This window comes from Rissa tridactyla, chromosome 1 (genome assembly GCF_028500815.1).
Source record: "Rissa tridactyla isolate bRisTri1 chromosome 1, bRisTri1.patW.cur.20221130, whole genome shotgun sequence".
NCBI classification, from domain to species: Eukaryota; Metazoa; Chordata; class Aves; order Charadriiformes; family Laridae; genus Rissa; species Rissa tridactyla.
The window spans coordinates 47,922,320-47,936,235 of NC_071466.1; the positions used below are offsets into that span (position 1 = coordinate 47,922,320).

At 47.1% G+C, this 13,916-nt stretch overlaps 1 protein-coding gene across 7 annotated transcripts in view; it reads right to left on the reverse strand.

The window, feature by feature from the left end:
* Positions 1 to 10,921, reverse strand: part of KLF12 (KLF transcription factor 12) — a 255,540-nt gene extending 244,619 nt beyond the window's left edge. For 2 of the 7 annotated variants that reach the window (XM_054188504.1, XM_054188502.1), the window contains exons 1-2: positions 9,547 to 9,796; positions 9,163 to 9,308 (exon numbers count right to left, since the gene is read on the reverse strand). The gene's annotated coding sequence lies outside the window, so the exon portion shown is untranslated. Of the gene's footprint in view, positions 1 to 9,162; positions 9,309 to 9,546; positions 9,797 to 10,624 lie in introns of those variants that run through there. The other 5 variants (XM_054188505.1, XM_054188500.1, XM_054188506.1 and 2 more) reach the window with 4 other exon arrangements.
* Between the last annotated feature and the right edge of the window lie 2,995 nt (positions 10,922 to 13,916).

Sequence of the window (13,916 nt, forward strand, 5' to 3'; positions counted from 1 at the left end):
TTAATATAAAAGTTAGTTTTAAACACAAATGCTTTTTAATAAGATCTTTAAAGTAACCTGGCACATTAAAAAGAAAACAAAATATTAATAAAAATTATTTCAATGATCTTTTCTACAGTTTATAGGAGTTCCAATTTCTATGCAAGTATAGCTGACAAAGTCAATTGTAAAATTAAACCATCTAGTAAATAAGAAATACATACTGTAATACAAAACTCACTAAATGAACATTAACTCCACAAACTTTTAAAATATATACGTATGCGTACAATGCATTTGCTTGGCTAAAAATTTGAGTACACTCCGAATAAAGACTACTTTGTCTGCTGCGTATCAGCACGCTAAACGTCACTTACCCAACAGACATCACTGGGAACAGAAAATCAGTGAGAACTGCAGAAACCAAACAAGATTTAAACTGATTGTTTAAATCAAGTTTTCCTGCCCTCTACTTTAAAGTCAAAATGATTTAAATCAATTCACCCTCTTCAACAGCCGCAAATTAAAATGCTGTTCAATTATGCAAACTCTGAAAATGAAGATGGAGAAGGAATTGACAGGAGACTGGTTGACCACTCACTTAAGAGACAGAGGTGGAACAAGGTTAAGTGGCTGGAAGCCAAATATATGGATAAATTCAGGGTACAAGTAACACACAGAGATTAGACTAATTATAACCACTGGAACGCCTTACCCCAAACAGTTGATTCCCCACCGTATGAAGTTTTTTATGTTACAACTGTGTATTCACAAAACGTTCCAGCACCAAGAGACCATGCGTGCTTCGCACAGGCCAAGGTCATACTCTACTGATGGCACTATTTAAATTGAATTAGATGATCATAACAGTATTTTCCGACCTTCAAATCAATGAATCTACAATTTGAACCCATGCTGAGATCTCTTATTTCTTCTCACTTCACTAAGTCCTGCCCCCCATACGTGTAACTTCATTTGCCTTTACAGTACTTTCCTTCTGCTGTCTGCTTAAATGCCAACATGTCCACCACCAACTAAAGACTTTCAACAGAACCAGCCGCTAGACGGGTCTCCAAAACCAAGGTTCATATTACAAACTGGGGGAACAAATTTTATTTGGCATCTGTGGCTAAACTCGAACTCGTTCATGCAGGCAGAAAACCTTAAGAGTCTTATACATTGCTTAGATGTGGCTTCGTGGCTTCACTTCTTCTATGGCACTTTGCAGCACAGTCAAGATGCTTTTAGGACACAATTCCTGTACTTGACACAGTTGCCAATCCTCAGGCTTCATAAAAGCTGTGCTCTAGTCGTTCAGCTTTTAAACTGAAAACGCTGTAATGTCTGACGAACGCTGACTGGAGTTACTGTTTTATATCATATCAAATGATTGCCATAGCATGTGTCTCATTTCTGCTCCCTCCTATAGAATTTACTTTTACAGATTCTTTGATATAGATAAAAATTTTCCAGTTTGGTGAATTAGTTTTAACACTGTATAACACTAGGAGAATATTTACACTGACTATTTTCATATTTCTAATAATTAACCGATAAGAGAAGACAACTTTTCATGCTACCCTCACGTTTCCATTTACGATATCACAGTAACATCCAAGGAGCCAGCCTGGATGCGGGACTGAGCCTGGCTCGCTTTGGGTCTGCTGAAAGACACTCCAGCATCCAAGGCCAAAGGCCAGGGAACATCCTCACCCCCCCTGCCCTGCTCTCTGGCCAGGCAGAAGCCACCACAGAGAGCCACGCTTTTGGGAAGCCAGCCCTGCTCAGAGGGCTTGACAGTTAGGTGCTGAACAACTTGAAAAAATATCCCTTATGCAGAGACAGTAGCAATTTTAAGCATATATGTATATTTATATATGCTACAAATAGTATTAAAGGCCATTGGCTTCTTGGGTCAAATGGGTGAAAGCAGAACATTACAAGTAGAAACGTTTTTAAGAAAAAGCAGAGGTGGGGAGGGAAGAGTAGTTAAAGGTCCTACACTTTTCCAAAAATTAAGGCAGTTTTAAAATAATCCAGGATCCAGGAAGTACGGCTGGAAATAACAATTAGAGAAGCTTTTTAATGGCAAGACACTGCTCCATTCAGGTCATCAGCAGAAGGGCTACAGCAAGAGGAAGTGGATGGGGGAGAAGAGCACTCCTCACCCAAAGAGGGGCCGGGCAGCGCTGCTGGCAAGGGGCAGAAGACAGCGCAGCAGCTAAACACACAGGGATGAGAACTGATGGATGGGAATGTGCAACATGGATGGACTGCGGTCAGAATTCATCACAAGAAGAAACTTTCTCCTTTTACTTTAATTCCTCTTTTTTTTCCTGTTTTTGGTTTGATTTGTTTTTTCATTGGTTTTCTTTTTAAAGCAAGGAAAAAGACACATCAATGAAAGCCACACATACATGGAACTTCAATAGTATTTGGCAGGGATCTGAAGGTACAAGTATTTTTCATTTCTGCTGATGGACTTCAGGCTATGCCCACAAGAGGACTTGGGTACCAAATCGCTAAGCTCCCAGTGCTGTGCCTATTGTAGAAAACCACGTTCTGGCTAGGGGTGCCTGCTCTCGCGACACATGGGGTGAGTTAAACACCAAATAACAAAAGCAATGAGAACAGCCCACAGAAACTGCTACTCCTTCCTCACCACCATCCCTCCCAGGATTTCAGGAGAGAAGGTCTCCTCTCACCTATGTTTAAACAAGCACAGTGCATGCACCCATGCGTGCACTCAACATCTGAGATTTCCTCTGCTGTCAGCCAACAGAGAGGTTTTCTGATGGTCTTTTGGCCAGGAGAATGATTCTGGTGCCGTGATTTTAGTACACACCTCTGAGGCAAGGAACATATCCTTTCTTTTGGGAAAGGAATGTATTTTATTCAAGCTATCTTCCAGAACTGACATAGACAAGTGCCTGTGATTGCTATGCACAGACTCAAGCCTCTCATCCCTGCCTAGCCCACGTGCTTCTTTAGCATCGCAATGAAAAAGAAATATCGTCTTCCTAAATCCAGCAACACGTGAAACCTAAAGCAGAGCACATCTCGGGCAAGCAAAAAATAAATCCATCTTGGATACTAGCTGGGATGCAAAGAAGAAGAAGTGTACTAAACCTCATTATATTTTTCAATTTGTGCTATGTTGATATTTAATTGTTCAATGTGACTATTGTAAACGTTATCCTAAAAATTACAAAGTAGATTGTAATATAGATCTGGAAAGTAAAAGTGAAAGTGGCAATGCTTTCCAAAATAGCAGCCTCCAAATCTGCCCGCTCACTAGACTGAGTTTGCATGCTCTCCCTTTCAAAAGAGGGAAAATAACCCACTTTGCTCATTTTTTCCTTTCAAAATTTTGTAGGGCACTGTCTAAACAAAAGACTTCCTCGGTTAGATGAAAACAGTGAAAAATTAAGTCACCTTGTAACTGCTACCAATTTACAGAAAATGGAATGTTTTTCCCCACCTTTTTTTTTTTTTTTTTTTTTTTTTTTTTTTAGAGAAATCTCATTTCCACTTAAACCAAATTTTCATGCAACTGAAAGATTCTCTGAAAAAGCAACTGGAAAAGCTCCAACTACCGTCCAACACTTAAAAAGACTTTAAAGTGTCATCAATCCCAGCTCTTTACGTGCTCTTCTAGAGCACTGCCAACCTATACTTGAACACTAACTCAAAACTGGTTTATGCCAGCACTGCACACTCAAAATAAAGACAGATACAACAACAAAAAAAATCTATATTATTCTGATTTTAAGCCAACTCCTGCTCAGATTCATGTCAGATGTTACTACATGATACTCACAGAGGGTATTTTTCTTTTTTTCCTAGGAAGAACTGGCAACCAATACCATTAATCTTAAATATCTCAGTGGCTACCTTAGATGACAACATGTTATCACATCTGCTACAAAAGGTGTCCTCAATTTTAGCAGGCCACGTGAAAACACTGGTCCCATGGAAAAAAAGGAATAACATCCATGGTAAATGACAACAGACACAGTTGTTCTTTGAAATTCATGTTACAAATTTCTAATATTGCATTATTCCATTTAATGAACTTCAGTCATTTCGGCTGAAATTCTCAGTGACTGCTTCTGCAAAGTTTGATTTGAAAGATTTTGAAAGATTTCAGTCACTTCTGACAATTTTGGTAGTGGGAAAAAAAGCTAAAAAGTAATTCAGAATATTTTGTTTGGAAAGATTCTCCCTTGGGAATCCACAGAAAAAGTCAGAAACTGCTGGGGTCAGATAGTTGCCTTTACCCACGTCAATGCCAGTCTGTTGAGACTTGAACAAAATATCCAGGAATAGCATTTTGCCCTTGCTCAGGAAGGCTTCCAGAGCTCACTGGTAGCATCTCCAACTCCACTAATGGACCTGAACTTATTTCCAGCTGGCCTGAGATCTCTGCACATCACCTGCACCGACCAGGCCAGCCAGCATCACTGTGCTTTCATTGCTGTCAAGGACCTACAGGGCTCCACAGGGCTCCAGAAAAGAAATGCAACACCACCACCAGCAAAGCCCTTCTCGGCCCAGGCAGAGAAAAAGAAACTATTTAGGTAGTCAGCAGGAGGATCAGCATTAGCATGCACCACCTTGTGCTGCTCTTCGCAGCTCTGACCACCGGACGACACCCCACGCTAATTAGGAATTAGGGTCGCTGCTTCCCACCCTACAGAGAGGGTAACGAAGTGGTTGTCCTAGGTGACATCTGACAAAACCAAGACCAGAACTCGGGCCTCCAGACACGATACATCATCTGATTAATTATCCCCTTTGTGGCACCGATGTCCAAGGTCATGCATTTGATTGTTCTACGTTTAAATGACAAGAACACGGTCGCCCCACAGCCAGGAACAAAGCTCAGGATTTTTGAGTCCCATCATTACTCTGCTACGTAGCAAATACCATGCCAGCCATTAGCAAAGAGCATGCTTCATTCCCCTCCTGGAGGCTGGTTCACAGAGCGGACAAAAGCTTGCTACTGCTAACCAGACATTCCTTAACTCAAGTGCTGCTGGTCCGAGCTGCCACTCCAAAGCCTGTCAACGCCAGCAATACCAGCGACCCACAAAAGGATAACACACCATTGCACGAGGGCACTTGTTTAGAAAAAAAAATAAAAAATAAAAAAAATAATAAAAAAAACTATGAACAAATAAACAAACCAGGAGATTATAAAAAACCACAGACATTGTTAGGATTGTATTCAGAGGGTAGGAAATGTCAGTGTGCACCACTCTTGGCAAACTTTATTCAGTATTGCTGAGCATACTATTAAAAGTCTTTAATCATGGGATCTCTCTTGACCCTAACACATACCATTTTAGTTGTCATATACATTAGCTTTTCAGTTCTTGTGATTTTATTGAACTTTTAAAAAAATTAAAAAAAAAAATTACAAGGAATAATCAGCAAGCCAACACCTAGACAAGTCCTACCCTTGTACCTGCAGCTGAAAGGGCTCCTCTGACACAAGAGCTGATGTGCACGGATGTGGAGTGCATGAAGAAACACAGTCAGTATGAAGCATACTGTCCCTCAATATATTTCACGTGACTTCACATATTCACTCCCAAATTTTACCATATATTTCAGTTGAGAAACACTGGGATGGCTCACGCCACCATCCCTTCCCAAAAATGCAGGAAATGACAGAAATAGTTATAGGACCAAGGCACACCATAATTTAAAGTTGTCCTCTCCAAATCAAAACACATCATTCTGCAGTAGACAGAAATGCAAAAAAATATTTGTATATTATAATTTGATTTTGGTTCAGACCAAAGTCTAGATCATGCTTTCTGATTAATATCACGAGATTTTACACTGAACTCAAGAAAGGAAAGTCGACATAAGCTCACCGTTACATCCAGTGTAGATATACTGACTTTTTGGCAAAGCCACGTTCATTTTTCCTCTTCCTTCTGTCTCTCAGTATTATTTTAAAAATTGTCTGCTGCCAAAAGGTAAATAAAACTAATTAAAGAATACTCTACCATTTCTGTATTATAGTTATTGCTTGGGAGCAAACACAAGAGCACAAACTCTGAATAAACTCCAGACCTACAAGTCACACCAAACTTTGCAGAAGTATGAGAAAGTTCACAGATTTTGGGGCACAACGTCTAAGCAGACCTTCTGCATAGAAAAGAGCCTCCAAACACAAACACAGCACCACTAGCACAGTTGTGGGGGTTTTTTATATATATAAACTAGAAGAGACTGCACAACTATCCTCACGTTGGTCCAATTTTATCCACTTTTGCAACAGTGCCACATACGCATATTAGGTCTAGTCAACACTCCAGTCAAGTTTGTCAACATAGCTCTAGGCCTAGCTATAAACTAAAACAATTATTTTGACACTGAATCCTCAAATATAACTCTTGTTGCCTTTTTGTTTTGCATTTAGCACTGACTTAAAAAAAAATAAAAAAAATAATCATTCAGTTGAAGCAAGAGGACCGTCTAAAGTTCAGTCGTTGAACACAGGGTAAGGTTACATGGAGCCTTTTTCCACTGACGAACAATGTTGAAAGTGTTCTTAGTACTACAGTGCAAAAAGCATTTCTCTTTTCAAGCGCAAGCATGCATTTAATTAAAAAAACAAAATTTAATTTCTTTTTCACTGCATAAGAAGCGTAGTCATCTCCTGCTTTCACAGTTGCACTTCCGAGGCTCAAAGCTTGTCTTGCAGATACAGCACAGCCCACCTTGCACAAAGGGAAAGGAAAAGCCACAACCTGACTGCTCAATACTTCTCTTTACATCTCACTTTGAAACAGTCTGTTCATTATATGTTTTCCCCTTAGCTGGGGAAAGCGAGCATGCTTGTGTTTGCAGCTCCTCCTCTTTCAGAGGCGCACAGCTGCAGCTGTAGTAAACAACCACTAGTCAGGAGCTGAGAAGGTCAAAGTCTGGGTGCTGCATCCATTTCAGCTTTTCTAAATATGAAATTTCCATTTCAAGAAATTCATTTTTTTTTGTTTCATTCGGTAGTCGCATCAAGGAAAAGTAAACCACAACCATCCTCCAACAAAACAAATCAAGATACAATACTTCAAAAACCACAAGCAAAACACTTCAGTCAAAATAAGTATTCCCCCAGCTTTATTAATATACAAACACCTCATTCACACTTGATTCGAACAAAGACTTGGTTGACTTGGTCAAAACCAACCTTGCGCTGACAAAACCTGTTACACAATGCAAATGACACTCACTGAAGGAACCAGTGAGGAGGCTGGCCATCCTGAAAAGTGTCACCAGTGGCCATGCAAGGTTCACAGAGGTGACCCTGAAGCACGGAGGCTACCGCCCAACAACTTTAGAAAGGCTAACGTAAGCGGGCATCATCCACCCAGTGATAAGAAAAGGCACACACCTTCCTTTTATTTCATAAACTACCCAAAACCTAAACAACAGGATGCTCTTCTAGCGCTGAAACCTGCATGGAATTACGCAGACCTTCTACAAACCTGCAGTGTGGCAGAGCTCCCCAAGCACCCATGAGAGGCATCACCCACTTTCCTCAAGAACAGTGTCTGTATTTCTATTTATATTATGGTGGATACCGTTACGCACCACCTTGGTCTGGGTGAAGAGGAGGATGGTCACGACCACGGGGCTTTGCAGCCCAAGCCCTTAGCTGACCCCACTCCACCACCTCCTGGGGGAAGAAGGGCTGGTCCAGCCCTCGCCACGTTTCAGCCTCCTCTCCTCCAAAGTAAAACTCTGCTCAAGCACGTTCAGGTCTGGCTCATCCCGATAGAAACAGCTGGCAGAGAGCTCCGCAATTAGCCTGTCCTGGAATCTTAAAGTTTATTTTTAAAAGTTGTTACACACAGTCTTTTTGGGCTCTCAGGGGTTGTTCCAGCAAAAGGTTTTTTCTACAAGAGAGCGCCGGAAAGCCTGGAAATATTACCTCTAAGTATTGCTGGGGAAAAAAAATAATTAAAAATACCTCATTTCCCATCCCCCCACTTCTTCACACATCTGATATTGCCTCAATATCAGAAGCAGAAACCAAAGAGCATCTCCCACATCCTGAACTGCTTCCCAGCCCCCTCCAGAGCACGTGCAATCACTCATCAAATGCCCCACAGCATACCTCCCCCTCAAAAAGACCCTTTTTGGGGGACAGAAGAGGAAAATACGAATTTTTGCAGCCCTCTTCAAATGCTCTTGACTACTCCATGAACTGGGTAAAAAAAAAAAAAAAAAAAAAAAAAGGTGAAAAAAAAGGGGGGGGGTGGATGGAGGGGGGAAGATCAAGCCACCTTGTAAAGCTGCCAGTATCCTAATGGAAAGATTTGCATAAAGAAAGGTGCCCCCCCCCAGTTCCAGGTACCAGACGCAGGAAAAGAAAAGGTGGGGGTAAAAATAATAAAAGGGGGAAAAAAAAAAAAAAAAAGGAAAATACCACCACTGTTGTTCTGGATGCGGGGGGGGGGGGGGGGGGGGCGGGAATGGGGGGGGTGCTGGCTTGGGAAAGGGGTGCGGATGGGTGCTGCTCCCCGGCCGCTGATGGGGGTGATGTCATCCTACCAGGCTCTAGCCCGGGCACCCGCCAGCAGCTCAGCTCCGACCGGCTGCCAAAGCCTCCGGCAGCACGGGAAAGGGGAAAAAAAAAAATAATGATAATAATAAAAAAAAAACACATTAAAAAAATCCGCATGTAATGTTTCCTCGCTACGCGTGGTGGGTTTGTGACATGAGGTGACACGCCAGCTTGCAGACAGCGGTTTCAAGTTGATTACGTCCCATTAGAAAGATATTCCCCCTCCCCCAGCACGAAGAACATACTAAAAAAAAAAAAAAAAAAGCAGACTCGGTTTATGCAGCCTTACGTCATTAATAAAATGCTCCTATCGCCCCATCTGTGACCTATTCAGCACAGTTACTAATCCCACGCTAAGACCACTTTGCTGTTCCTGTACATTTCGGAGTTGGAGACCAACCAGAAAGCAGAAAATGGAGCCCATACGCCAGCGCTATATAAAGCAGCCTCGCAAAGTTGCCGCGAATATCTACCTGCCGTGGCGAGACAGAAAAAAGGGAAAAGCAACCAAAAAAAAAAAAATAAATGGGGGGAGACGAATACCTTTTATTTCATGATGGATAATTAAAAAACATAACAATAAAAATTGGTTTACTTACTCATTCAGGGGGACTGCCAAAAGCTAGCAGGATTTTACAAGCTCGACATAAACCCCGATGCAAGTCAACTTCTCTTCGGTGCCTCCTACCAAACTGCTCGTACCTGCTCCCTAAGCCCGTAAAACGTCTTATTTTCCACGCAAGCCCTGCCGAGATCCAAAAAAACCCGCTGTCTGGAGAGCAGCATCGCATCCCTGCGACCCATGGAGGGGAGGGGGGGGGGGGGGCGAAATATAAAATAAACCAGCCAGCTGCTCCTGTCCGCCTCCCCCCCCCCCCCCCCGAAATCCCGCACCGCCCTGACGGGTGGTGCGGGATTTCGGGGGGGGGGGGGGGGGTGGGGAGGCGGACAGGAGCCCAAATTTCATCCCAGCGCTCATTTACCCGAAAGCTTTCGGTGGGTTTCACAGGGTGACGCCGATGCCTCTGGGCACACGCTTTTAATGTAAATACCAGCGGTTTGCTCCCCAAGCAGACTTCTGGAGAAGCAAGTATTTATTTTATAGAGGATAATTATTTTTGTAGAAGGTAATATAGCGTTACGCTCTGATTTTTATTCCCCCTCCCCATGTAGCGTTATACTCTGCTTTTTATTTTCCCCCCATACAGCATTACACTCCGATTTTATTTTTTTCTTTCTATTTGTTTTTTGTGTATTAATATTTTTCCCCACCCGCCCCCCCCCCCCCCAAAGGCGCAGGGGCACCGCGGCCGCCCCCCCCCCCCGCCCCGAAACCAGGGGACCGGCTGCACAAAGGGCTGGGGCGCTCCCAGCTCGCTCCTCATCACTCCTCGTCGATAATCGCCTTTTTAATTATTTCCCCCCCGGTTTTTTTCACCGTGTCCCATCCCTCCCCGCCCCCCCTTCCGTCTTCCTTAAAGCCTCAGCGGGAAAGTTGAGGGAAAAGTTCGGGCCGGCGGCGGGGGCGGCCCCGGGCACACACACACCGGGAGCGATGGAGGGAGGGATGGAAGGAAAGAGGGAGGGATGGAGGTGATGGAGGGAGGGATGGAAGGAGGGGAGGGATGGAAGGAGGGGAGGGCACCGCCGTTAACCCCCGGCTCGCCCCGGCGGCGCTGGGGGGAAGGAGAAGGAGGGGGGGGGGGTGCACCGTGCCCTGGCTTTTCTTTAAAATTCTGTAACTTGTATCGGACCGATGATTTTTTTTCTTGAAAAAAAAAGAAAAAAAAAACAAAAACCAAGCTGACTGTGACAGCAGCAAAAAAAAAAATAAAATAAATACCTATGTTATCCGCGTACAAGAAAGGGAATGGGCACAGACCTGAGCAGAAGAGAAACTGTTTCCTCCCCCTGACACAGGGTCCCCGCTCTCTCCCTCCGCCCGCTACCCCTGGGCCGTGTCACCGGCTACCACACGGCCCCGGCGACCGGGCCGGCCGCCCACCCCCGGGGAATGAATGGGGGCAACCCGGGGAACGGCGCCGCTCGCCGCCGACTTACCCGCGTCACATGATGAACCGGGGACCGGCGGCAGGGGGGGTCGGTGGGTGGGGGGTGTGTGTGTGGAGGCTCCCCGGCGCCGCCTCGCCTCGCCCTCCCTCTCCTCACGGACACCCCACCGGCCGCTCAGACAAAGGGCCCGGTCCGGACCCGGTGTCCCCCCTCCCTTGCTCCGGCCGCGGCGGGCGCCGGTGGCGTCGCTGGCATGCGGAGCGTCCCCGCCCCCACCGGCAGCCGGGCGGAGGGAGGGAGGGAAGGAGGGGCCGCGCCCCCGCCCCTCGGCCGCCCCGGTGCGACGCCCGCCCCGGAGGGGTGGGGACGGGAACGCCCGGCCGCGCCCCCCCCCCCCCGGCGCTTCCCCCGCGACCGGCCCCGGCCTCGGCCTCAGCCCCGGCCCGCCCGGCCGCGGGGTTGCAGGGCGGCGGGGCCTCCGGGGGCGCCGCGGGGAGGGGCAGGGCGGGGCCGGCAGCGGGGGCGCGGTGGCGCCGAGGGGAGGCCCGGGGCGGGGGAGCGCTGAGGGCAGGCGGGGCGGGGACAGGTTAACGGGGCAACGGGGGAGGCTCGGCGGGGTGCGGGGCGGCGGGGGGAGGGGTACGGGGCAATGGAGGCGCTGAGGGGAGCCCCGGGGGGGACAAGGCGATGGAGGTGCTGAGAGGAGCCCCAGAGGGGTCAGGCTTTTGGGGGCGCTGAGGAGAGCCCTGGCGAGCAAGACGATGGCGGCGCTGAGGGGAGCCCCGGGGGAACAAGGCGAGAGGGGTCGCTGAGGGGAGCCCCGGGTGGACGAGGCGCTGAGGGGCGCCCCGGGGGCGACAAGGCGAGGGGGACGCTGGGAGGAGCTCCAGGGGAGACGAGGCGATGGGGGCGCTGAGGGGAGCCCCGGGGGGACACGGTGATGGGGGCGCTGAGGGGAGCCCCGGGGGGGCGAGGCGCTGAGGGACGCCCCGGGGGCGACAAGGCGAAGGGGGCGCTGGGAGGAGCTCCAGGGGAAACGAGGCGATGGGGGCGCTGAGGAGAGCCCCGGGGGGACAAGGTGATGGGTGTGCTGAGGGGACAAGGCGATGGGGGCGCTGAGGGGAGCCCGGCGTGGGGGGACATGGTGGTAGCTTCACTGAGGGGGCGTCCCGGGGAGGGGGGACGACGCCCAGGGCGATGGGGACGCTGAGGGGAGCCCCGGGGCGGGGAGGCTCTCGGAGCAAGGAACGGGAGCGCTGAGGGGATCCCCGGGGGGGAACGAGATACGACACAGAGCGGTGGCGGCGCTGAGGCGGGCCCGGAGGGGGGACATGGCGGTCGCTTCACTGAAGGGAGCCCCGGGAGCAGGGAACGGGGCGCTGCGGGGAGCCCCGGGGCGGGGGCGGCGGGCGGGGCCCGGGCCCGGGCGGGGGGTTGAGGCGGGGAGCGGGCGGCGCCGTCGCCGGGCCGAGCTGCCGGCGGGAGGCCGGGCCGCGCGGGCGGCCTTCGCCGCCTCCCTTCCTTCCCGCTGGCCGTGCCGGGCACCGCGGGGCCCCGCAGTTACCTGGCGGGCTGGCAGGGGCTGAGCGCTGCAAGCCCGTACTATTATTTTATTATTATTTTTTTAAACATAGACACACTGCAGCTTGTCAGAAGTATGTGAGGTGGCGGGTTTTTTTGCGTGGAGGTGGGCGAGTCGTGCCTCTGCCAGCTGAGAACTTCCTTTATGGGAAGGTTTTTCACACGTAAGAAACAGATTCCGAAATCTTAACGTTTGTTTAAAACATAAACTTTTTGTTACGTGTCTCTTTTAAAAGGAGTACTTTGAAAACCTTAGGAAACAGAAATATAAATCTTGAGAGTCAGTGTTAAACTTTAAGAAGCAAATCTCTATTTCAGTGAAATATTTTGGTGGAGAGATCCTGGCTCATGTCTGAGGAGTGTCAAAGCTATCAAGCTGGCCTGACAGGTTACCTAGGGATTCCCTTGCCTTGGAGAGCCTTTTGTTAATGTAAAGCTGATGTGGCTGTTTTCTGCCTCCTCCCCTATGGTTCCTGTTGCATGGAGTAAACGTGGCGTGGCCAGAATGCAGGTGAGCTTTGACCAGCCCTGGTTGCTAAGATGGTTTCTGGGCAATGTTCGGAGGGGATTTATTATAATTAAACTTAATAGCCTTGTGAACAATCAGGGGGCCGTGCTGGACACTGGCAAAAGCCATGGTCAGGCCAGGTAGAAAATGGCAAGCACTTTATGAGTCTCCACCCCTCATCTGCCTCAAATTCAACCTCAGCTCAACAGCTCCAGAGGATCCCACTAGTAGCAATAATTTGGTAAATAAAATGCAAAAAGATGATCCCTTGCCTAGTAGGTTGGCCCATCATGTGAGTGTGTTGTAAAAGCCTCTATAGTGTGTCTGTTTACACAGAAAGCCAGGCTGAGCTCAGGTAAATAATTACTGCTAAAACGCTATTACTTTCAGTAAATACAAACTAATGTTTGCTTCTCTACACAATATTTACCAAGGAAGCCAGAAGAACCAGAACCAGTGTTTGTTCCCTTAGAGATTTCATGCCAACTGCGTGAAATACATCTGCATCACTTCGTGTGTTGTCCCTGTAACTGGTCCTCTGCTGCCTTTTTGGCATAAATGGTCTAGGTAATGTAACCCCCCTCACTATTTGTCCCTGCATCTTACCTCTATTTCCACAAGGTTAAAAAAAAAAAAAAAAAGAAAAAAATAGTAAATTGGAAATGTTAAAATGGATATAAACAGAAGTCTACCTTGCAGCCTATATATATGTCTCTGCAACATATAAAGGGGATTAGGTGTGATTTGCTGTTGTAGTTTTGCCTCTAGTGTAATCGTTTCCTTTGGAGAAAAGTGAGCATAGAGTTAAATACAGTCTAATGACCTGAGCAAGGTATTTGCTTATATTATTACTTCAGATACAGAATCAGTTCCAACAATTCACCAGAAGTTACATATGTGATTCATTAGGTTTCAGAAGATTTTACCCAAGTCAAAAGTTAACGTTGTAACACAATGTTTTAAAAGATAAAATATGCAATCCCATAGGAAGCAGGCTACTATAGAACACCGCTGGAAACATTCCCTGGATAGATGCATAGCTTATATTCAGTTTTATCAATAAAAAACATGAGTATTAACATTCATCCTTCTTAACCACTTGGAACGGGCAGCAACGATTTCCCAGCCCTGAGAGGGCTGCAGAGAAAAACTGGTTTCCACCTCCTGAGGTGAAAGGATTAATGAATACTTGGCACATGAAAAATGAATAGTGATAGCGGGAAGAAGATTGCATGTAGACAGTGTGATAAG